The sequence below is a fragment of the Amphiura filiformis genome, chromosome 14 (assembly GCF_039555335.1).
Source record: "Amphiura filiformis chromosome 14, Afil_fr2py, whole genome shotgun sequence".
Classification (NCBI taxonomy): Eukaryota; Metazoa; Echinodermata; class Ophiuroidea; order Amphilepidida; family Amphiuridae; genus Amphiura; species Amphiura filiformis.
The window spans coordinates 8,225,411-8,245,760 of NC_092641.1; the positions used below are offsets into that span (position 1 = coordinate 8,225,411).

Genomic DNA, 20,350 nt, shown 5'->3' on the forward strand with positions numbered 1-20,350 from the left:
TTTAGAACACAAAGTTACTGTTATAATTAGCTGTTGTCAAAATATTGAGATGACTCGGGTGATATGCCTTAAATGTTCACTGTTGTGGTTTCAAACCTGTTAAATCATAATGTAGATAACGCTTTTCAACCACGTCTACGGATGCTCGATCGAAAAGATAAACTCAATCTGCTTCGTAAATTATGAGAAAATATTCTTATGAACAAACAATGGACCTTTTCAAGTATTCAGATATTAAAAATGAAAGAGTTAGTATTAACAATATAAACTTAGTGAAAGGTACCGTGAATAGTATGCCTTTTCATGACATTTGGGCTATTCCATTTAAAATCCACACTACCCCTGTGGCAGATTTTGGAAATATCTTCCACAAGGGAAGTATCAATTTCAAATGGAATGAATACATTATCAGCTCCATTTGTAACTCACCCTCCCTCAGTGGAAGATTCAGGTTGAATCTTTCTCAGAGGGTGTATGAAATTCAAATTGATCTACCTAATGTGTTCATTCTCTTTACAAATCATACTCCTGAGGGAGATATTTTTCAAAATCTTCCACAGGGGTAGTATGGATTTTAAATGGAATAGCCCATTATGAAAATAGTTGGTCATCAGATTTCAATCTATATAAAATTTGACAAATGTGAATAGACAACGCAGTGGTCAATTCAGCAGCGATTGTACACGTCATTCATATCAGCAGTCAGTAACATTTCGATGGTCAATTCTTTCAGCTTGTTTCGTAGGGTATGACCCCTGGGTTATTTGAACATGTTTACTGCACTTACAAATGTAGATGTACCTAAAGCTGGACTTTTGCTAGTGAATATGTCACTGCAAAGTTTAAAGACTTATTTTGCCTACTTTGATTAGCTTATTTCTAACCAGGAGCGTTTGATTATTGGAAAAAAGATACTCCAAATCATTTGTTTTAGTACAACAAATCATGTATTGCCGAAGAACATATTCTTTCATGGAACATTGCATGAACAAGACTTATACATTGCTTTGACTGTTGTAGGAAATAATGCAATATCTTGAATTAAGATGTCTGGCTGTTGTGGAATCGGTTAAATCGAGTGCAGATGCTTGATACGAGAGTGCAATCTGATTGACGACGTGTGCCATAACGCATGCGGACTACATCAACTTTACGCGGTGACTGCTTATAGATCTTATTATAAGTATATCCAGCCTGAGTATGCGGTGAATAGCTGTTGTCGTGAGATGTCATTCGAAGCGAAGATTTCTATAGGATCAAGATTTCAACGAGTTCATTATACTCATAATGGGATTCTTCTATGCATTCAGGTAAAAAGAAAACCTATCACCGTACATGATCTGGCTTCACATTGTTGAATTTAGTTTCAAGGCATATTCTCCATTCCACAGTTTGAAAAGTGCATATTGTCAGTTGCTGAAGTTTTTAAGCATACAACTGGATAAGTATGGTTCTATATATATCATTGGAAACAGAAAAAAATGATCATCCGACAAGCTCTGGTTAGTCTTGCATGACATGATATATCAATCGGGCCTCTCTTCTAAGCTGATAAATCAAATCGAGATGAAAAACAAGCACATTTTGCGAGCGTTTACTTCGATGATGTAAATCATGCCTTCGGCACAGAGCGGCGAAGCACTGTGACACTATCTGAAAGGTATTAACCGTCACAGACCCTTGTCACTGCATATGCGCATTAACTACAAACCCCGCAGGCTTATTCTGTTTTTTATACTACTACTACTATACTGTGTGGCGTATATGTGTTGTATGGAGATGCTATGTGATATCCACGTGTTTCGTACCATTTCTTTCATCGTTTAATCGGAAAAAATTTAAGAAGGCCTCCTATTTGACGACTTGGATTTGTTACGCGCAGAAACCTGCAGCAAGAAAGTTTGTGACAAGATTAATGCACATTTTGTCAGCAATATTTAACTATGCCACATTATATCCATCGGATTTCTAGCGTTCGGCAGGCGAACTCAACCACATGATACTTAGACCTTTCGCTCTACTAGATCAGCTGTAAGGAAGTATTTGTTTCTTATTATTCCTATTGTTTTATTTCGATACTACACCACTGCTGTGTAAGGTGAAACATCACTTGTTTTATCGACTTCACATCTAGCGTCGATCCTGTAAACATGCTAAAGATTGATTCTACGGGCGAGAGATGACGATAAAGTCTCCTTCTTATTCTTGTTCTTCTTCCTCATCTTCTTCATTTCTGGATGTGATGTTGGATGTTTCATCACCAATCATTCTTTCCTTTGATTTCAATGCGTGAAAAATACACATTCTGAAAGATAATTCTATAGTATTAAAACACCTGTGTGTGTATTCAAGTGGATAAGTTCTAATTATTAATAACGCACTGCTGGTAAGTAAGCAGTGTTTTACATCGGGGGTACATCAGCAATCTTGGATTAACCTCTTCTACTGTGCTAGTTATATTTGGCTGCTTAACGAGACGCAAATACTTTCGATGTCCCTTTGGAATTAATGCTTTACAACCGGTAAGTACCTACTCAAGTGACTTCCAACGATGTAAAAATACTTCACTGATAAGATTGGATCCTATAATTGATAGAAATTTGGTTAATTTTATGTAAAACAAAGTACTGGATAATTCCAATGGATTTAGCAAATTATTTCCATTTTTTTTGTGTCATCAATTTTGTTGCCCTTTTCTTTGATCTTTAAATTCTTTTTGTTTTTCTTCTTCTTCATCATCTTCTTTTTGTTCTTTCTTTTTTATCCATTAAAAGATATTACGGTATAATGTATACGATTGTGTTTAATTCCTTTGGTTTTTGCAAAAAGCTAGCGTTCATTTCAGTCAATTCGAAAAAAGGTTAAATGTATGAAAACATGTTGGTTTTTAACGACTTAAAAGTCTTTGCACTTAAGATGAAATATTATCATTTTTACAGGGTTTTGTAAGAAGATTAAAACAAAACTCTAATAAATCTTCTTTATTCCAATATTAAATATACACAATACGTTTCGAGTAGCAGCTCATATCAATTATATAAAATAGTAGATACATTATTCATAGGCTCTAACCAAAATTACCCCCATTTACAATATATTACATGTACTAAATTGCATTTTGCTTTCATTGCAAAAGCAATTTTCTTAATCCATCTGCATCAAGCCTTGCCAAATCTATGTACATGTACCTGTAATATACACTCTCTTCCTTAGTATTCACTACTACCCAAATTGTATCAAAATGTAAAGACATATTTCAATGCCTGACCTGGCACTGTGTGTTCTCCACGCCTACATTACATATAACGTGGTAGAATTCACCCTGGTTAGTTATTTGTCTATTATCGCTTTCCTTGCCTGGTCATTGTAGTGTGACTTGGTAAAGTAATAATACTTGTGCTTAAGGAAAAAAACGTGTTTCATAGTGCTAATGAAATTGGGTGCCTGTATTTTGGCATATATACAAACGTCGAGGCTTTTACCCGGTATTAAACATGGATTTCTGAATCTGAATTTCATTAGTGTTGTGTCGTGACAATCTACAAACACAAATTTTTGAAAAAAATCTGGATTAATAAATTTTAGATATGATTGAGGTTTATCAAACTCTAAATCCTTTTTCTAGATTTATTTCAACACTACTAATTTGGTAAACGTATATTAATGCATCAGCATTTAGATTAGGAAATAGTTTTGAATGGGATGCATTTGTATTAGTTTTATAACCTTGGTTTTAATCAGATCAAATGTTTACAATGGTAAAGATCGTTTCTTGTTAATGAAAATGGTTGAAACGTCAAATCAGATTAGTAACAATTTCGTAAGCATTTTGTGTTCAATTTTATACACATTCTGAACATTATGATAAACATATACATAAAAGAGTTATTTTATTTCAACTGTAAGTGAAATTATATTGATCTGCACACACCAATGATTCAAAATAATATTATGCTTATTTATATCAAAGAATGGTTGATTAGAAGTGAGAACATGAAAGATGGAACACAAATCTTTGAAGGTCAACCACTTCTTCCAATGGCTCCACAGAAATGGAAGTAATGTGATATGAAAGCTATCATATATTGGAGAGATATATCTTGTGGCTCGCCAATAAAATAATTTGAACCTAACTAAATACATACCGTGGTGTGATAATAGGAAAATGTCTTTGCATTACATCTTAATAACCTCTAAATCACTTACAGAATTTGGTTATATTTATAGTTTTAAGCACATAATGTCTAAAGTCAGATGTGTTGCTTAATGACCTTGACGGTTGTAATTAAAGCTGACGCTGCAATATACATCATATACTATTTTCTAATATATCAATGTATATGTGTTTCAAAATGTCATCCATTATCACTAGTCTCCAGGTGTTTATGGGCTCAACCTCAGACGCCTTAACCTAACATATTTGGACAGCATAATGCGCCATTCCAGCTGATATTCATATACCCCGTATTGTAAATATGACTTAATCTTCCGCAAAGCCAGTGTGAATGTGAAATGGAGTAACCCCGATGGGTGACTCAATTTCAAATATACACCCCCTATGGGGCTGAGCTAGGTAATGTCTTGCACAGGGGGGTGTTTGGATTTCAACTGTAATAGCCCGATGTCTGTAATGGTTGGGGTGTACATGTTGACAGCGTTAAAGTGTATTGACTACTCACTGCGGCCGGATAGGAGGAAATACTTCCAATTGATGGTGTATGTGATTTGAGGCTCATAGGTGGGATGTTAGGAAATGATGATTTTGCTTTTAATATAAATATTACACGGTTTGGCCTCGTCTGTGAATCAGACTTTGAAATGTAGTGCCTCTCTTACGTAATACTCTTCAAACACTTTATATTCCCATGGATAGCGTTTACGAAATGTTATGACAACAGTGATGACCATGTTATACGGACTCTTAATTCTCAATGGTCTAACCATACCGGAAGAATAGTAGCATACCACTTTATTAAAACTACACAGCAACGTAAAACATTAATCCACAATCGGAAGCTGGAGCGCAAATAAATGATCACGTTATTAAAGCGTCGAGTTCTGATTTTGCAACACATTTGGGGTGACGGAATAATTTGTGGTTAGGTGGAGGGCAAAACCTGAAGGGGTAGGCAGTTATGTGTAATCTGTAAGAAGGGGAAAGTATTTTTTGACTAGTAAAATAGAATATAAAGGGGGGGGGCAATTATTTGTACACCGGGGACATATCAATATGAAATATATGACTTTGTATGAAAGGATTCAAAAATACAGGTTCGAGATGCATGGCCTCAATATCTACGCTGGCATAACCTTACCAGAACCTTTATGGGTCTGGGATATAAGATCCCTAAATTTGGCATGTATAAGGTAAGAATGTATGTACATGTACCATGAGAGAAGCCAAGTAATGACCAAGCGTGTTATTTGGAAATTGTATACGCAATTGCAAAATACCTTCTTGTAAAACTTTCAACTAAGATTAACAATTTAGTTTTATTTCATCCCATTCCAACCATACAAATATATAATTACAATGGTAATGAAAAAGCTTTTACAAGCACCGATTAACATGGTAACACGACGAGGATGCCACTAAAACGCAGGGCGTGTTGTTGAGGCACCCTTTGCAAAAAATCAGTATTGAATACTAGCAAGGTAAACACAAATATAGAAAGATAATAAATACATTTGGAAAATTGTTCCTTGTGGGTAAGTATAAACCTTTAGCATGAGAGCTATGCTTTCAATTGTTAATCAATAAGTGAGAATGAGGAAATCAACAACCAAACCTACACAACAGGTGGAAATGAGTTGCAAAATCCCAATATAATAATAGTTCAGGCATGATATTACAACAATAAAGAAAAACATTTTTAGTCCGAATGATATAATTATAATAAGCGTTGCACGTGCACTTGAACGAGCCTACATATATATAATAAGCAAAGTTATAACCTACATTGCAGGACAATATTTAAGAAGATATGGCAATGATAACTATGGTCAAACAAATGGTGTATAGTTATGCAGAACAAGAACGATGAAATGAATTGACCGAATGTTTAGTTCAGAAATCAAATAGTTAAATCTCTTCTACTCCAGACCTGTTATTTTGCTTCAAACTCATCTTTTGTTAAGATTTTTATAATCTATATAATAACAACTCAAACTATACACCGGTATGGGGAAAAACATTTCTTGTAAGCTACCCAAACCTGAAACCATTTCAATTAGAGAACGGTCCGCAAATTCATTTGTTGTGGTAGGATTATATTCCTTTTGGTCTATTCCATTATATCCTCACGACGTTCTTTTACTGCGATCATTTGAGAAATATATCTGAACAGAAAGGTAGCCATTTTGTTTGGCCATAATCTCCATTACCAGGCATAGAGTAATACAATAGGCCCAATACTATAGCCAGACACTGATTTCAATTTTGCTAAGCAACAACGAGCACCGGTTTTTGTGATATTCTTATTTCTTTATTGAGACATACGTGCTGAGTGAAGTGGATGGTTTATAGCTACAATATAGTTGTTGTCAAAGATGGTATATTGCTAGTGTATGCGATATAGGCCTTAAAGAATAAATGAATGTTGTGATGGGAGAAAAACTATTCAGAAATAATAGTAATGGGTAAAAATATATCATCTTTTATTATCTAGTCCAGTTCCATTGACACCTAATTAATTTCCCTGACCTTTGGATGCATTTTATAGATATAATAGATATTATAGTATTTCATGCCCATCCAAATAAACATTGTCATAGTCCAACTCAGGACAGTATGCATGAGGTGTCACTGGAGTTTAAAACAGATAATGAAATAAAACGTATAGTTCATAAAACAAATTTTATGATTTTGGGCATACATGAAAAGGACACAATATCAATAGTTCTTGTTAAAACAGAATAAGTTTGAAACCGAACTTCTGAGATTTCTGACCCACCATCATATATGACCTACATTTCCTAAAACTGAATTGGGCTATTCCAGTTTAGATATATGCACCCCTATGACATGACCTTAGTCTTCCACACAGGGTGTGTATATTTCAAATGGAGTTACCCATTCAGGTGAAAAAATACACTCTTTGTACAGAAGATTAAGGCCGTTTCTACCAAAGGGGTTAAGGATTTTCACTGTAAAAGCCCATTTTTATTGGGTAAATCTTCCATCGCCGTCTTCAATTGACCATTTTACTTCCTGTCGCGTTAGCCGAAATGTCAAAAACGAGTGTCATGGTGAATTAAAAAAAAATTAATACCAGTGTCAGTGAAAAGCTAGTGAGAATTATTTCGATTCAATGGATATCGTTTCTTCGCATAAGTCATTTATGTATCATAAGTTAATTTATACCATTGACGGTTTCTTGGGTATTGCAATTGGAGTGGTAGTTATAGGATTAAGGTCAGGAATTCTTAAATGAACTTGAAGAATCTCAATTGCGTTGAAATTGGTCATTTAAGCGTATACATGAGATCTTTAAATGATTATTTGGAATTATTTTATCGCCTTGTCTATCTATCCCTCCCATCCGTTTGTATGATGTTGTATCTTCTGTCAGTTTCTTTCGATTCTAGCAAAATATCGAAACCAATGTAATTAAGACCACAAATCGTGGATATCACAGAGGAGGATAACTTCTGGCTAACCCAAATTCCTTGGCCTCTTCCCTATCCATGTGCTTGTTACCTTACCCCACTTCTCTTGAGGTATCTGCACCGTTTGGCACATATTGAGATTTGGCGAATAAACACTTCAAACCTAGCTGCAACATCTGGACCTGTTTTTTGGTAATATGTATATATTAAAATGTCCCCAAACAATATTTACCAAAATAACGTGCCTTACCATGTATGCGGAAATATGCCCCGTCGCTATAAATTGCAAAATTCCTCAATAGAAATAAATTTAAGAAAACTGCGAAATTAAAAATCTCAAAGATATCAAAAATAACACTAAGCAATCATAATAACGTCACAATATGCTTCTATGTTAAATACTGAACACGTTAAGTCCTCCCCTGAAGTCATATTGAACTATAATTGCACATAATTATGATCAAGCAACGCCATACGTTAATTTTCATATATAATATTATGCATTTGCAATGCATTAAAGACGTATCGTGGTTACCTTGCCCCAATACTCTTGAAGTATCTCTACCTTTTGGAATTTGGCGAATAAACATTTTCCAAACCTTCCGAAAGAAGCGAGCAGCAACATCTGGACGGTTTTGTAGGCGTTATATTATTAAGATTCCCCAATCATTATTTACCAAAATAGCTTGCCTACCATGCAAAAAATATGCCCCGTCGCTACAAATGTTTCTTGCAAAATTCTTCAATAGAAATAAAACTATAAAATTATAAATCTCAAGGACATTTATAGGGTAATCATAATAACGGAAAGAATATAGTGACCACAATATGCTTCTGTGTTAAATACTGAACACGTTGAGTCCTTCCCTGAAGTCATATTGAACTATGAATTGCACATAATTATGATCAAGCAATGCCATATACGTTAATTTCCATAATATTATGCCTTTGCAATACAGCAGAGATGTTTCGTGGGTTTATTGCGAGAAGATCCTATCTGCAATAGCTGCCCTGTACACATCTGATACTTTCTGCATGCTCATATTGTACACGTCTAAAACTATCACACCTGGCAGCTATTGAATATAGATCCTTCTTGCGCTTTACCCCTCGATATGTTCATAATTGCTCAATTTATCACAAGGAATAAATCGATACAAATACTTTAGCTACGAATTACTATCATTGCACAGTCTTATAGATGATGGTGAAGGCGAAATATTGTAACGAGGTAGTTCTGTAAAAACGTAATAATATCGCTATTATTGGCATTTCGTTTGTGTGTTCACCTTTTACTGTCATAATTTTCTCTTTTTCTTTTTCATTTTTAAATTTTCCTAGATGGTGGCTTCGATTTTACGAAGGTCTCAAGGCCACAAAATTAACTTCATATATGTTTTGATTTCCTCAATAAAAAAAACACATAAACTCAGATACCTGCAAACAACTGTCCCCAACTATACCTAAACTAGAAACGAGTCCCAGCGTCTATCAAGGCATTTTGCGTCTTATGTTGCATTTTGATGTGGCTGTATTTTCCTTGTAATCACTGTATAAAACTGGTCTTGTCCATATAAAGCTATATAATCACTTGAAACTGGCCAGTACTAACCCTTTGATGCTGCATGCAATATATTGCATTATACAATTGGGGTAATGCAATAAAACATTACATAATCTGCTTATACGCACCATTATCATACCACTGAACATGGTAAGCCTATAATTTAACAAGATCAAAAATAAAGTATGTGCATCAGGCAATTATTTTCCAATTATATTCTACCCAAAGGTATGGATATTTTGGTATCTCTCTCTCTCTCTAGGTGCCATATCCTAAGACGTTGGCGATCATGTCGTGCCACAATTCTCTGTTATAAGCCATCTCCAGAAGCTCTGTCGCTTTATGTTCAGCTCCCCTTTCTTTTAGCCAGTCTTTCAGATTTGATAACCACATCACTCTCTTCCTGCCTCTGCTCCTTGTTCCTTCTATTCTTCCTGTCAATACTAGGTTCTCGAAACCATCCTTTCTGAGGATATGACCAAGGAATTTGAGCTGCTTAACTCTGATTTCAAGTAACAGCTTCCTGTATACATTTGCTCTACTTAGGACTTCGTCATTAGACACCTTATCAGTCCACGGGATCTTCATCATTCTTCTAAGGAACCACATCTCGCAGCTCTCCAATCTTCTTTTAATATCTGTTGTTATTGACCATGCTTCACTTCCATACATTAATAAGATTATCAAAAGGTATCAGCTTTTGATAATGCAGACACAAATGTTATTTTTCATTTTAATAGTGCAGTACCTGTAAACATCACAAAGCATATACTATTTTTTGGCTTTTGTGGTGTTTCTTAACCTTAGAACTACGAAGAGGGGTTGTACCAACTCTCTAAGGTTTTTCATCCGTCATAAAAATTACGCCCAAACGACTTCAGTTAATCTTAGATCAATCGCTCATTTCAGTGATAAAATGTTTACCCTAGCACCTTATCCGGCGGTAGAACCGACGATCAAAATGACATTAGGGGGTGGTGAAGTGTGAGTGGGGCGGGAGGGGGGGGGGGTGGGGTGTCCACCATAGTTTTCTAAAGTAAAAACCAATGAGTCTCATTTCCCACTTGTAAAAAAAAAAAAGAGTGAAAATGACTTGTTGCTTGTTTGTTAGTTTGAAATTTTGCCTATACTTTTGTACATCGTCAGAATTTTCCAATTTTGCATGACATTATAGCGACATTTTGTGGAGAATATTTATACTTATTTTGATATCACTGGATAGAGGAAACCAATAGCTATACATTAGTACCACATATGGTATATGACGTTTATAATTGAAAATTAGGAACAACCCATCCCCATTCGTAGTCCATATTACAAATTATATACCTCATATATAGATTCCTGTCATCTGATTGGTCAAAAGTGCAGTCATTGAATTAGCTATGCCCTCCTTTTTAACTATTCCCCGGGCAATAGTCTTTTAAAAAGACTATTCCCCGGGCATAGTCATTTTCACATCGCGCGGTGTGCGTCCCGATCAAACTCTACGCGCGAGATAGCGTGTTCGCATTACGCACGCGGCGCTAACGCGCTGCCTGCCAGTTGCGGTGACGAGATCGGTTCATAACGAAAAACTTTCTTTGTAAACTATGCCCTAAAATAATCAATAAAATAGGCCTTTTACCCAATCAGATGACAAAAATCTATATTAATGCGGTATATAAAACAAATATTGACTGCATTATTCGGGTCATGGTTAAAATTATAGGCCCGCGGTGATCTCAAAACCATGCTATGACCCTCGGCTGCACCTCGGGTCATAGCATGGTTTTGAGATCACCGCGGGCCTATAATTTTAACCATGACCCGAATAATGCAGTCAATATTTGTATAATATGACACAGTAGGTTGATAGTAAAGTACAAATATATACGTTCATAGTATCTGCAATATAAAAACTTTGCAATGTATTCTGCTTTTTTAATATCTACTGCTTTCAAAGTAAAACAAAGTATCGACCGGTAATTAGCAAATTGGATACAGCTATTTTTCTAGTCATATCCAAGAAAATATGTGCAACTTTATTCTACGCGAAATTTAATATTTCTACTTTACGTTACTTATTTATAGGTTGTTCAACCGCAATGAAATATTGCACCATTTGGAGTATGTCATGCCTGGTATAGTTTTTGTACTATGCTGTCTACGCCATTCTTAAATAATGTGAGGTTGTTAGTTTTTTTGGTCTAGTTCAAAGTTCTTTAGCTTTAGTAAGCACACGAAGCTATGAATTATTGAAAAGGAAAATGGCACAGGTTAAACGTCGTCACGGTTGTTTCATGTGATCATTTATTAATTTTTCCAACAAAATATAACATTTTTTTTAAAATTCTAGACCTGGACAATACTATATAGCTATATTCTACATAGATGTTCCTTTCTTTATCAAGTTTCGCATATTTTTTTGCCTTTTAGTAGAAATTTTGATCATACAAAATGTATATTCGTGTGGAAATTGACGGCGCTATTTACATTATATCTTAAGTTTATTTCAGTCCAATAATATGAATTAGAATTTCCTGGCCATTTCTAACTTATTTTTCGGATGTTTTAATGTTATTATACAAGTTACTACCCCTTGTAAAGATACAAACAAGATTTAAGATAAAAAACGCCATTACTGTTCAACTTACAAATGAATACAGTTCTACATGCCATCAAACAACCGTGTCGTAGAACAAAAATACACGTGCAAAGTCATCAAATGAAAGTTTCCTCTGATGTCAAATCACGCAGGGATAACGAAAAGCGACATTAGGAGGTGGTGAAGTGTGAGTGGGGCGGGGGTGGGGGGGGGGGGTGTCCACCATAGTTTTCTAAAGTAAAAACCAATGAGTCTCATTTCCCACTTGTAAAAAAAAAATAGTGAAATTGACTTGTTGCTTGTTTGTTAGTTTGAAATTTTGCCTATACTTTTGTACATCGTCAGAATTTTCCAATTTTGCATGACATTATAGCGACATTTTGTGGAGAATGTTTATACTTATTTTGATATCACTGGATAGAGGAAACCAATAGCTATACATTAGTACCACATATGGTATATGACGTTTATAATTGAAAATTAGGAACAACCCATCCCCATTCGTAGTCCATATTACAAATTATATACCTCATATATAGATTCCTGTCATCTGATTGGTCAAAAGTGCAGTCATTGAATTAGCTATGCCCTCCTTTTAACTATTCCCCGGGCAATAGTCTTTTAAAAGACTATTCCCCGGGCATATAATCATTTTCACATCGCGCGGTGTGCGTCCCGATCAAACTCTACGCGCGAGATAGCGTGTTCGCATTACGCACGCGGCGCTAACGCGCTGCCTGCCAGTTGCGGTGACGAGATCGGTTCATAACGAAAAACTTTCTTTGTAAACTATGCCCTAAAATGAACAATAAAATAGGCCTTTTACCCAATCAGATGACAAAATCTATATTAATGCGGTATATAAAACAAATATTGATGCATTATTCGGGTCATGGTTAAAATTATAGGCCCGCGGTGATCTCAAAACCATGCTATGACCCTCGGCTGCACCTCGGGTCATAGCATGGTTTTGAGATCACCTTGGGCCTATAATTTTAACCATGCCCCTCATAGCAGTCAATATTTGTATAATATGACACAGTAGGTTGATAGTAAAGTACAAATATATACGTTCATAGTATCTGCAATATAAAAACTTTGCAATGTATTCTGCTTTTTTAATATCTACTGCTTCCAAAGTAAAACAAAGTATCGACCGGTAATTAGCAAATTGGATACAGCTATTTTTCTAGTCATATCCAAGAAAATATGTGCAACTTTATTCTACGCGAAATTTAATATTTCTACTTTACGTTACTTATTTATAGGTTGTTCAACCGCAATGAAATATTGCACCATTTGGAGTATGTCATGCCTGGTATAGTTTTTGTACTATGCTGTCTACGCCATTCTTAAATAATGTGAGGTTGGTAGTTTTTTTGGTCTAGTTCAAAGTTCTTTAGCTTTAGTAAGCACACGAAGCTATGAATTATTGAAAAGGAAAATGGCACAGGTTAAACGTCGTCACGGTTGTTTCATGTGATCATTTATTAATTTTTCCAACAAAATATAACATTTTTGTTTAAATTCTAGACCTGGACAATACTATATAGCTATATTCTACATAGATGTTCCTTTCTTTATCAAGTTTCGCATATTTTTTTGCCTTTTAGTAGAAATTTTGATCATACAAAATGTATATTCGTGTGGAAATTGACGGCGCTATTTACATTATATCTTAAGTTTATTTCAGTCCAATAATATGAATTAGAATTTCCTGGCCATTTCTAACTTATTTTTCGGATGTTTTAATGTTATTATACAAGTTACTACCCCTTGTAAAGATACAAACAAGATTTAAGATAAAAAACGCCATTACTGTTCAACTTACAAATGAATACAGTTCTACATGCCATCAAACAACCGTGTCGTAGAACAAAAATACACGTGCAAAGTCATCAAATGAAAGTTTCCTCTGATGTCAAATCACGCAGGGATAACGAAAAGCGACTATCATCGGGCACGATACTTTTATCATATTTTTTGGGCAGAATCGTAAATGGAGAAATAGCAAAAATCTGCCAGGGGTGATTTTGTTTACAATTTGGGTTTGTTGCGAATTTGTGATGTTATGAATGTTTAAAATATTATCTGATAGTTTCAGACCAGAATATAACTGGCATCTTGTATTTTTGAGACATTTTTCAAGGTAATTCCTACTCTCAACATTGTCAATAACATTTTTAAAGGCCGATATCTCAATTTCCAATTTTATAATACCATAACTTACGAACTCAATATCTTCGCTTACGAATGTCCAATTTCATTGGGAAAACGGCGCTGCGGAGCCAAATTTCTCTATATTTAAAATATGTAAAAACCTAATGATTGATAACCTGCCCATAAGTGTCTTCTTTTGACATGACACGTCCCATATTCTTAGAGTATACAACATATACAAAAAACCAAGTTATGAATGGTGTATATACTGCTGTATACGTTAATAATAAGTATTATTACATAGTCAGTGTGTAACGGACTTCGCTTTGCCCGATGCTTTGCACCAAACAATAATCACGATGTCAATGACCGACCGCTCTTTGAATTTTTAAACATTCAAAATCAGAAGACCTTCAAGAGCAAAATTTGCACAGCGTAAATATTTACAATAAACTTATGGGGTACTTATGACGTTCCTTTTGATTACCTACGGGGTACTCATTGGATTTACCATTGCCACGACGTAGACAAAGTGGATACTTATTGGGTATTAGAATGACCTTCCACATTTCATTATATATCAGTAGCTTTTGAGTGGAAAACACACGTGGGATGTTAGCTACCCATAAAATAGAAAACATCGAGGAATCTCATTGTCAAATACTTTTGAAATTGAAAGATAACCTACGTGCACAAAGCATCATTCCATCAAAAGTTAGCCAAACACTCTTATGAAAAATGGTTCCAACGGGATCCATAAAAAGTTCTTATGATGTCGTGTATGTATATTAAACCTTTAATTAAAAGATTCTGCAAAAGCCATAAAGAACTATGCAAGAAATGAATTAGAATCTGTAAAAGCCAGAAAGAATCATTTGGGGCACTTAATCCTTCACTAGAGTTTTTGACTTTAACTAATATTCATTTAATGTTTTGCTTGAAGTAATTCATCAGCATAATCTAGCGCTTGATGTACACTGCATTATGTATACATGTATCAACGTAGTATAGCATCCAGCCTGAACCACGTAACCCTATGATCTAAATGTGTGCAAAGTCGGTGAGAGATACTTGCCACAGGCTACAAGCAGATCATGTCACCACGTTGGCAGAGAAAGCCTCCATTCTTTCTTTTGAAAGGCAAAATAAATAAATCATGTTTTTCCCTCAGCAGAAAAGTAGGCCTTGTACAATCCCCGGGTACAATTTCTTTGTATATCTTGTACTGATGTACTGCATTAGAAGTTATTTTCTAGTAGGCAATCAATGGTAGCATCGACGAATGCAAATGCGCTATTGTTATAAGTAGGGTGACAGGCATGACATTTTGTAGAACATTGATAAGGAATAAATGAAAGGAGTATATTGTGGAAGATTGCCCATTTTTGAAGACGGAATGTTTGAAAAGTAATATGTCAATATTGTGATAAAACTACCCAGGTTGGTTTACAATAAAGTCGATGCCATCACATAAATGTCTTCGGTTTTTCACCTGCAGTCGACATTTTATTGTGAGGTTACTTGCATTGTGGGTATGAAAGCCGTACGTGCTTTCATCACTACTGAGCAAGACGGCATTGTGGCTTTTTGTGCAGGTAGATATTACTAGCATGAAATGTACATCAAAAGTTGACTCCGTATTGAATTTTACAGAGTTTTGATTGTAATGATAGCATGGCTAAAGCATAGTTGAACATATCAGTGTCTTTTATTAGTAGGTTCTTTGAATGGAGTGGTTTGCACTAAACTAACAAGGAGAGGTGTCTCTATTTAAATATTCTAAAACAACAACATTACAAACGAAAATCAAACAGAACGAAATAACAATTTTGAATATATGGTATTGCATTCAAGTTGTCTTCTAAATATACACTTGTACACAATTCGACGTTTTAAGTTTGTATGGGTTTTGAGTTTTTTATTGTTCAGAAATAAATAATCAAGGGATTCATTTAGGACACGAATAACTCAAAATAGCCAAAAATGTCAAATGTAATAAAACTTTTAATTTGTGAGAATAACGTATTTTTTTCTATTCTCGATACACAATTAAACTGGATTGGTGTTGTATTACCATCTATTCTTAGTAATAACAAAGCTGTGGTTTGACAGTGAAATGTGTACACTGGTGTAAAAGGGTTTTCTTTTTCCATCAATGACATAGTCAAAAAATGCATTGTTTTAAATATGTTTAGAGCCCTAGTATATATTTCAGTATGACGAAGGTTTTGATAACAATCACCGTCGAGGCAGTAGCCACAACAGGAAAACCTTCGACCTAAATTAAAACTATAAGACCAGGACGTACATTAACCTGTCTCAATGTTGGATTTGGTAGGTATCTTTTCTTGAAATTTAGTTCGAAAATACTAAGCATTATTGAATATGATCAAAGTAGATACAACGTTGAGCATCAACCATAATGAAATGCATTTGGAAACAATTGTGGCAAAATCACAAAAACTTCATTAGTGCATCCTTCAATACAGCCACATGGCTTCCAGCTAATTCCATTCAAACAACATAAGCATAAGATGTATAAAAACTTAATATCTACATGAACTCTTACAGATTAATAGAATAAAGAACGGGGAAAATAAAGAAATTCATGAAAGGAATGCGTATGGCCGAATATAAAAAGAAGAATAAGCCTACTTGAATATTGTTCATTATGCAGTAAGCTATTATTATAATGGTCTAAATAATGGTTCAAACATTGATTAAATGACTTATGCATTTGGTTATAGGTAACATTTGGATCAGGAGCAATTAAACATGAAGGTTTGACATGAACTTAGATATCTCTCTGATATATTGACGTAGAGTTATCGGCACTTTTAGCCAGGAAAAGAATACGTTGACATTCAAGACGGAGGCCAAGAAACTTCAGAGTAAATGTACTTGTGACCAATAGGGTTGGATAGCCTAAAGTTGTTTCAAAAATGTACAGGGTGTAAAAATAAACTTTATGCAATTTCTTTTTGACTTCTCAGGAAAAACAAAACGAGTTATGACACAAATGTTATATGCAATCCCAGCAAACACAAAACGTTTTCGACATCATTCGCAAAAGGTTATAAAATGTTGTCAACTAATAGCACTCTTAACGTGGATCTACTTTTCGGCGCAGTGGTAAAAGCCGAACATTTCCCGCCTATTACGAGCTGATCAAACTTTAGTTTAATTTTGAATGAAAATGGCGCGCATAATAAGACATGTACCTCATTGGATCTATGCAAAATCCGCTGTATAGAGACCCAGCAAACACAAAACGTTTTCGACATCATTCGCAAAAGGTTATAACAGATTGTCAGAAAACGTTTAAATGTCGGGTTATATAAAGGGTATATTGAGGGTATAAAACGTTTTCATAACATTGAAAAACATTTTTTGATAATCTACTGCCCAGCAAACACAAAATGTTTTACAGAAAACGTTTAAATGTCGGGTTATATAAAGGGTATAAAAACGTTTTAATAACATTCCAAAAACATTTTTGAAAACCTGATACAAAACATTGTAAACAGGGTTGAAAAAATATTTTGCGAAAAATGTTTGCCCAAAATATTTGCAATAACGTTTTAAATACGTTTTTATGACCTTTATATAACCCGACATTTAAATGTTATTAAAACGTTTTGAAGAAAACATTTTAAGTACATTTCTGTGTTTGCTGGGGGAAAATATTTTAATTTAAGGCCACGCGTTTTGAACTCGCCACCCAAAAATGGTGGTGTTGTTACGCTTTTCCAAATCGAGACTCGTTCAAATTGTTATATCTCTGCTTAAACAAAAGGTATTGAAGTGTGTTTGGTGTCATTTTGTAGCTATATAAGTGCCCTAACAGACCTCCAAAGGAGAATTGTTTATCAGCTAAGATAAACTGATAAACTAGTGGAGTTAGAGTTGTTTGAGTTCAGAATGACCGAGGTGGTGGATGAGGCGGTGGCGGATGAGGCGGTGGCGGTATGTGCAAAGTCTATGGGAAATAAAGATTTTGTGTGTTTGTGTTGAATCAACTGATCATATCTTTGCATCCATATGGGCTACAGACATGGTTAAGAGCTCTTTTGAAAGATTATTAATTCTGCTAATTGTTTTTAATCATTTTTAACTCTTTATGATTGGTTTAGTCTATAAAATGCAAACTTTTATGTACAAAACTACCCGTTTTCATATTAAACACTGTAGTAAGCAATGCGGATGTCTTCAAAATCTAAAAGTTGCTGTAAATTTTTAATTACTTATCATATCATAGTCAAAGTTTACATTTTCTGAGAGGAAATTTGATGAGGAATCTAAATATGGACTTACTTTTTTTGTATGGGTTAGGGGTAAAATGTTTCAGTTCAAAATATGTTGAATTGTAAAAAAATTGAACATATTTTGGGACACCCTGTATTCCGAGATTACCAAACAGCTGTGATTTTTTTTTCTTCCAGAGTCAGTAGGCTCCCCCTAACCTCTAACCAAATCAATGTTGTTTACTTTCAGTTTATAACTGCAAGTTAGTAATAAGCAATGCATTAAATGACCCATTTTTTATTTGGATTTTTTTTATTCCACCCTGTATAACTTCAAGGTCACCCTGTACAGTGAGTTGAAATGTGTATATTTAAATTGCTTTTGTCTTCAGCTTTCCAAAAATGTATACTTTTGCTAGTTTAGGGTTGATAGTTGTGGAGATATTCTAATTTGAAACTTGATTGGTGTAAACATTCATAATATTTGTGATGTAACGCTAAGGGTGGCGAGTTCAAAAACATGTGGCCATAATGTTATTTAAGTGTTGACAAAATATTTGGCAAAAAATGTTTGCAAAATGGTTTACAATAACATTTTTGAAAACATTTTAGAAATATTGTTGTAGTGTGTTTTCATACAAAACATTTTAAAACGTTTTCATGACCTTTATATAACCCGACATTTTAATGTTATTAAAACGTTTTTACCTAAACCAAAAGCCAAAATATAACTTATTTAAAACGTTTAAAAGACGTGTTTGTGTTTGCTGGGATATAATTAGTAATATCTTGGCTAAAAGAAGACGTTTAGTTGGTTTCTTTACTAGCTTGGATTCAAAAGCTATGCTCGATGAACTAAATCGTCCAGAAAACGTGCTGGGCAATTTTTGTCATGTTTGCGCATATCAAGTTTGCATCACGTAAGTATGCTTATCGTGCATTATAAACATCAAAAGACTGACACAATATTTCTTTAAAATTATCTTACAAATAAAGTAATTTCTCATCCCCGAGATATCATCATTGGTAAAACTAAGAACAGTGTTTGCATCAAAAAGAAACGGTAATAAAAAAAATTTAAATTAAGTTCATGGGCTTCTAGCTGTTCTGGGGCGACAGCTATTGCCAGCATTTCTGTTGGTACTCTTACTAAACTCTACATACTTCTCATAGTTATACGTAATTATGTGCCTTGATGGAAGACTTGAGTTTGAAAATGTGCTACAAACAATCTTTTAGTTTCTGCTTGACTCCATCAGTTTGTCACAACTATAAAAATACGCTCTTCCAACTTTGAATTGGGGTTGAAGTTGTGGAGCTGCAGCCATGATTTGTAGTAAATGATGTTGTTATGTCAAAAACTTTATAGGAGATACTCCTTTATGTAATATTTTCTACCACTTCGAATACCCCATGTTTAAAACTGTCATAAGAGCACCGACCAACGGGCCCGTGGTTCAACTCTATACAGTCACTTTTGTCACACTGAGACAAAAGTTGCCCAAGCTATTTTAAGACTAGGGTTGGATAGCCTTTGGAATAAAGTTTATCTGATGGCTTTTATAGACAATATGCGGCATACTTGTGTAATTCTATTTTCCAAATTGTACACATATACCCTGTATATAATTATCATCAAAACTAACAAAACTGAGACAAAACGATGATGCTAAATTAGGTTTTGATGAATCGTTATTATGATTATATTATTATTATATTATACGAGATATCTTTTCCGTTTATTTCCACGCCCACAATGATCATTCATCTGATAGTAATGAGCTTCCGTAATTAGATAGAAATAGGAAGAGTACGCAAACGAAATCGTGAAAGAGACAAATCAGTTAAAAATTAGAAGAGCTTATTACAATCAATATTGAATGCTGAAATATGCAGATATTTCTACGATATCTACTAATCATCTTGAACAATATAACCATATTCGTATATAATATTGCGATTCAGGCAGAAAATACATTCTTATAATAATCGTTCAATTTCAGCCAGCTACATGTAGTTTGGCAGTAAGTTGGTAATTTATTTCGGTTTCATGTATAATTTATAATTTATCATAAATTATCATTATTGCGTCATATTATGTCAACAAAATTCAATTTCCTTCATAATTATAATCATATCAGTTTTGTGATGGAACTAAGCACACGTATGTCCATTTTTGTAAAGTAT

The 20,350-nt window shown here is 34.4% G+C and overlaps 1 protein-coding gene across 2 annotated transcripts in view; it reads left to right on the plus strand.

Annotated features, from left to right (window-relative positions):
• Positions 1 to 2,115: 2,115 nt before the first annotated feature.
• The window catches only part of LOC140169646 (potassium voltage-gated channel unc-103-like), a 335,180-nt gene continuing 316,945 nt past the window's right edge, over positions 2,116 to 20,350 (plus strand). The window contains exon 1 of one of the 2 annotated variants that reach the window (XM_072192927.1): positions 2,116 to 2,522. The gene's annotated coding sequence lies outside the window, so the exon portion shown is untranslated. The remainder of the gene's footprint in view (positions 2,523 to 20,350) is intronic. The other variant, XM_072192928.1, reaches the window with a different exon arrangement.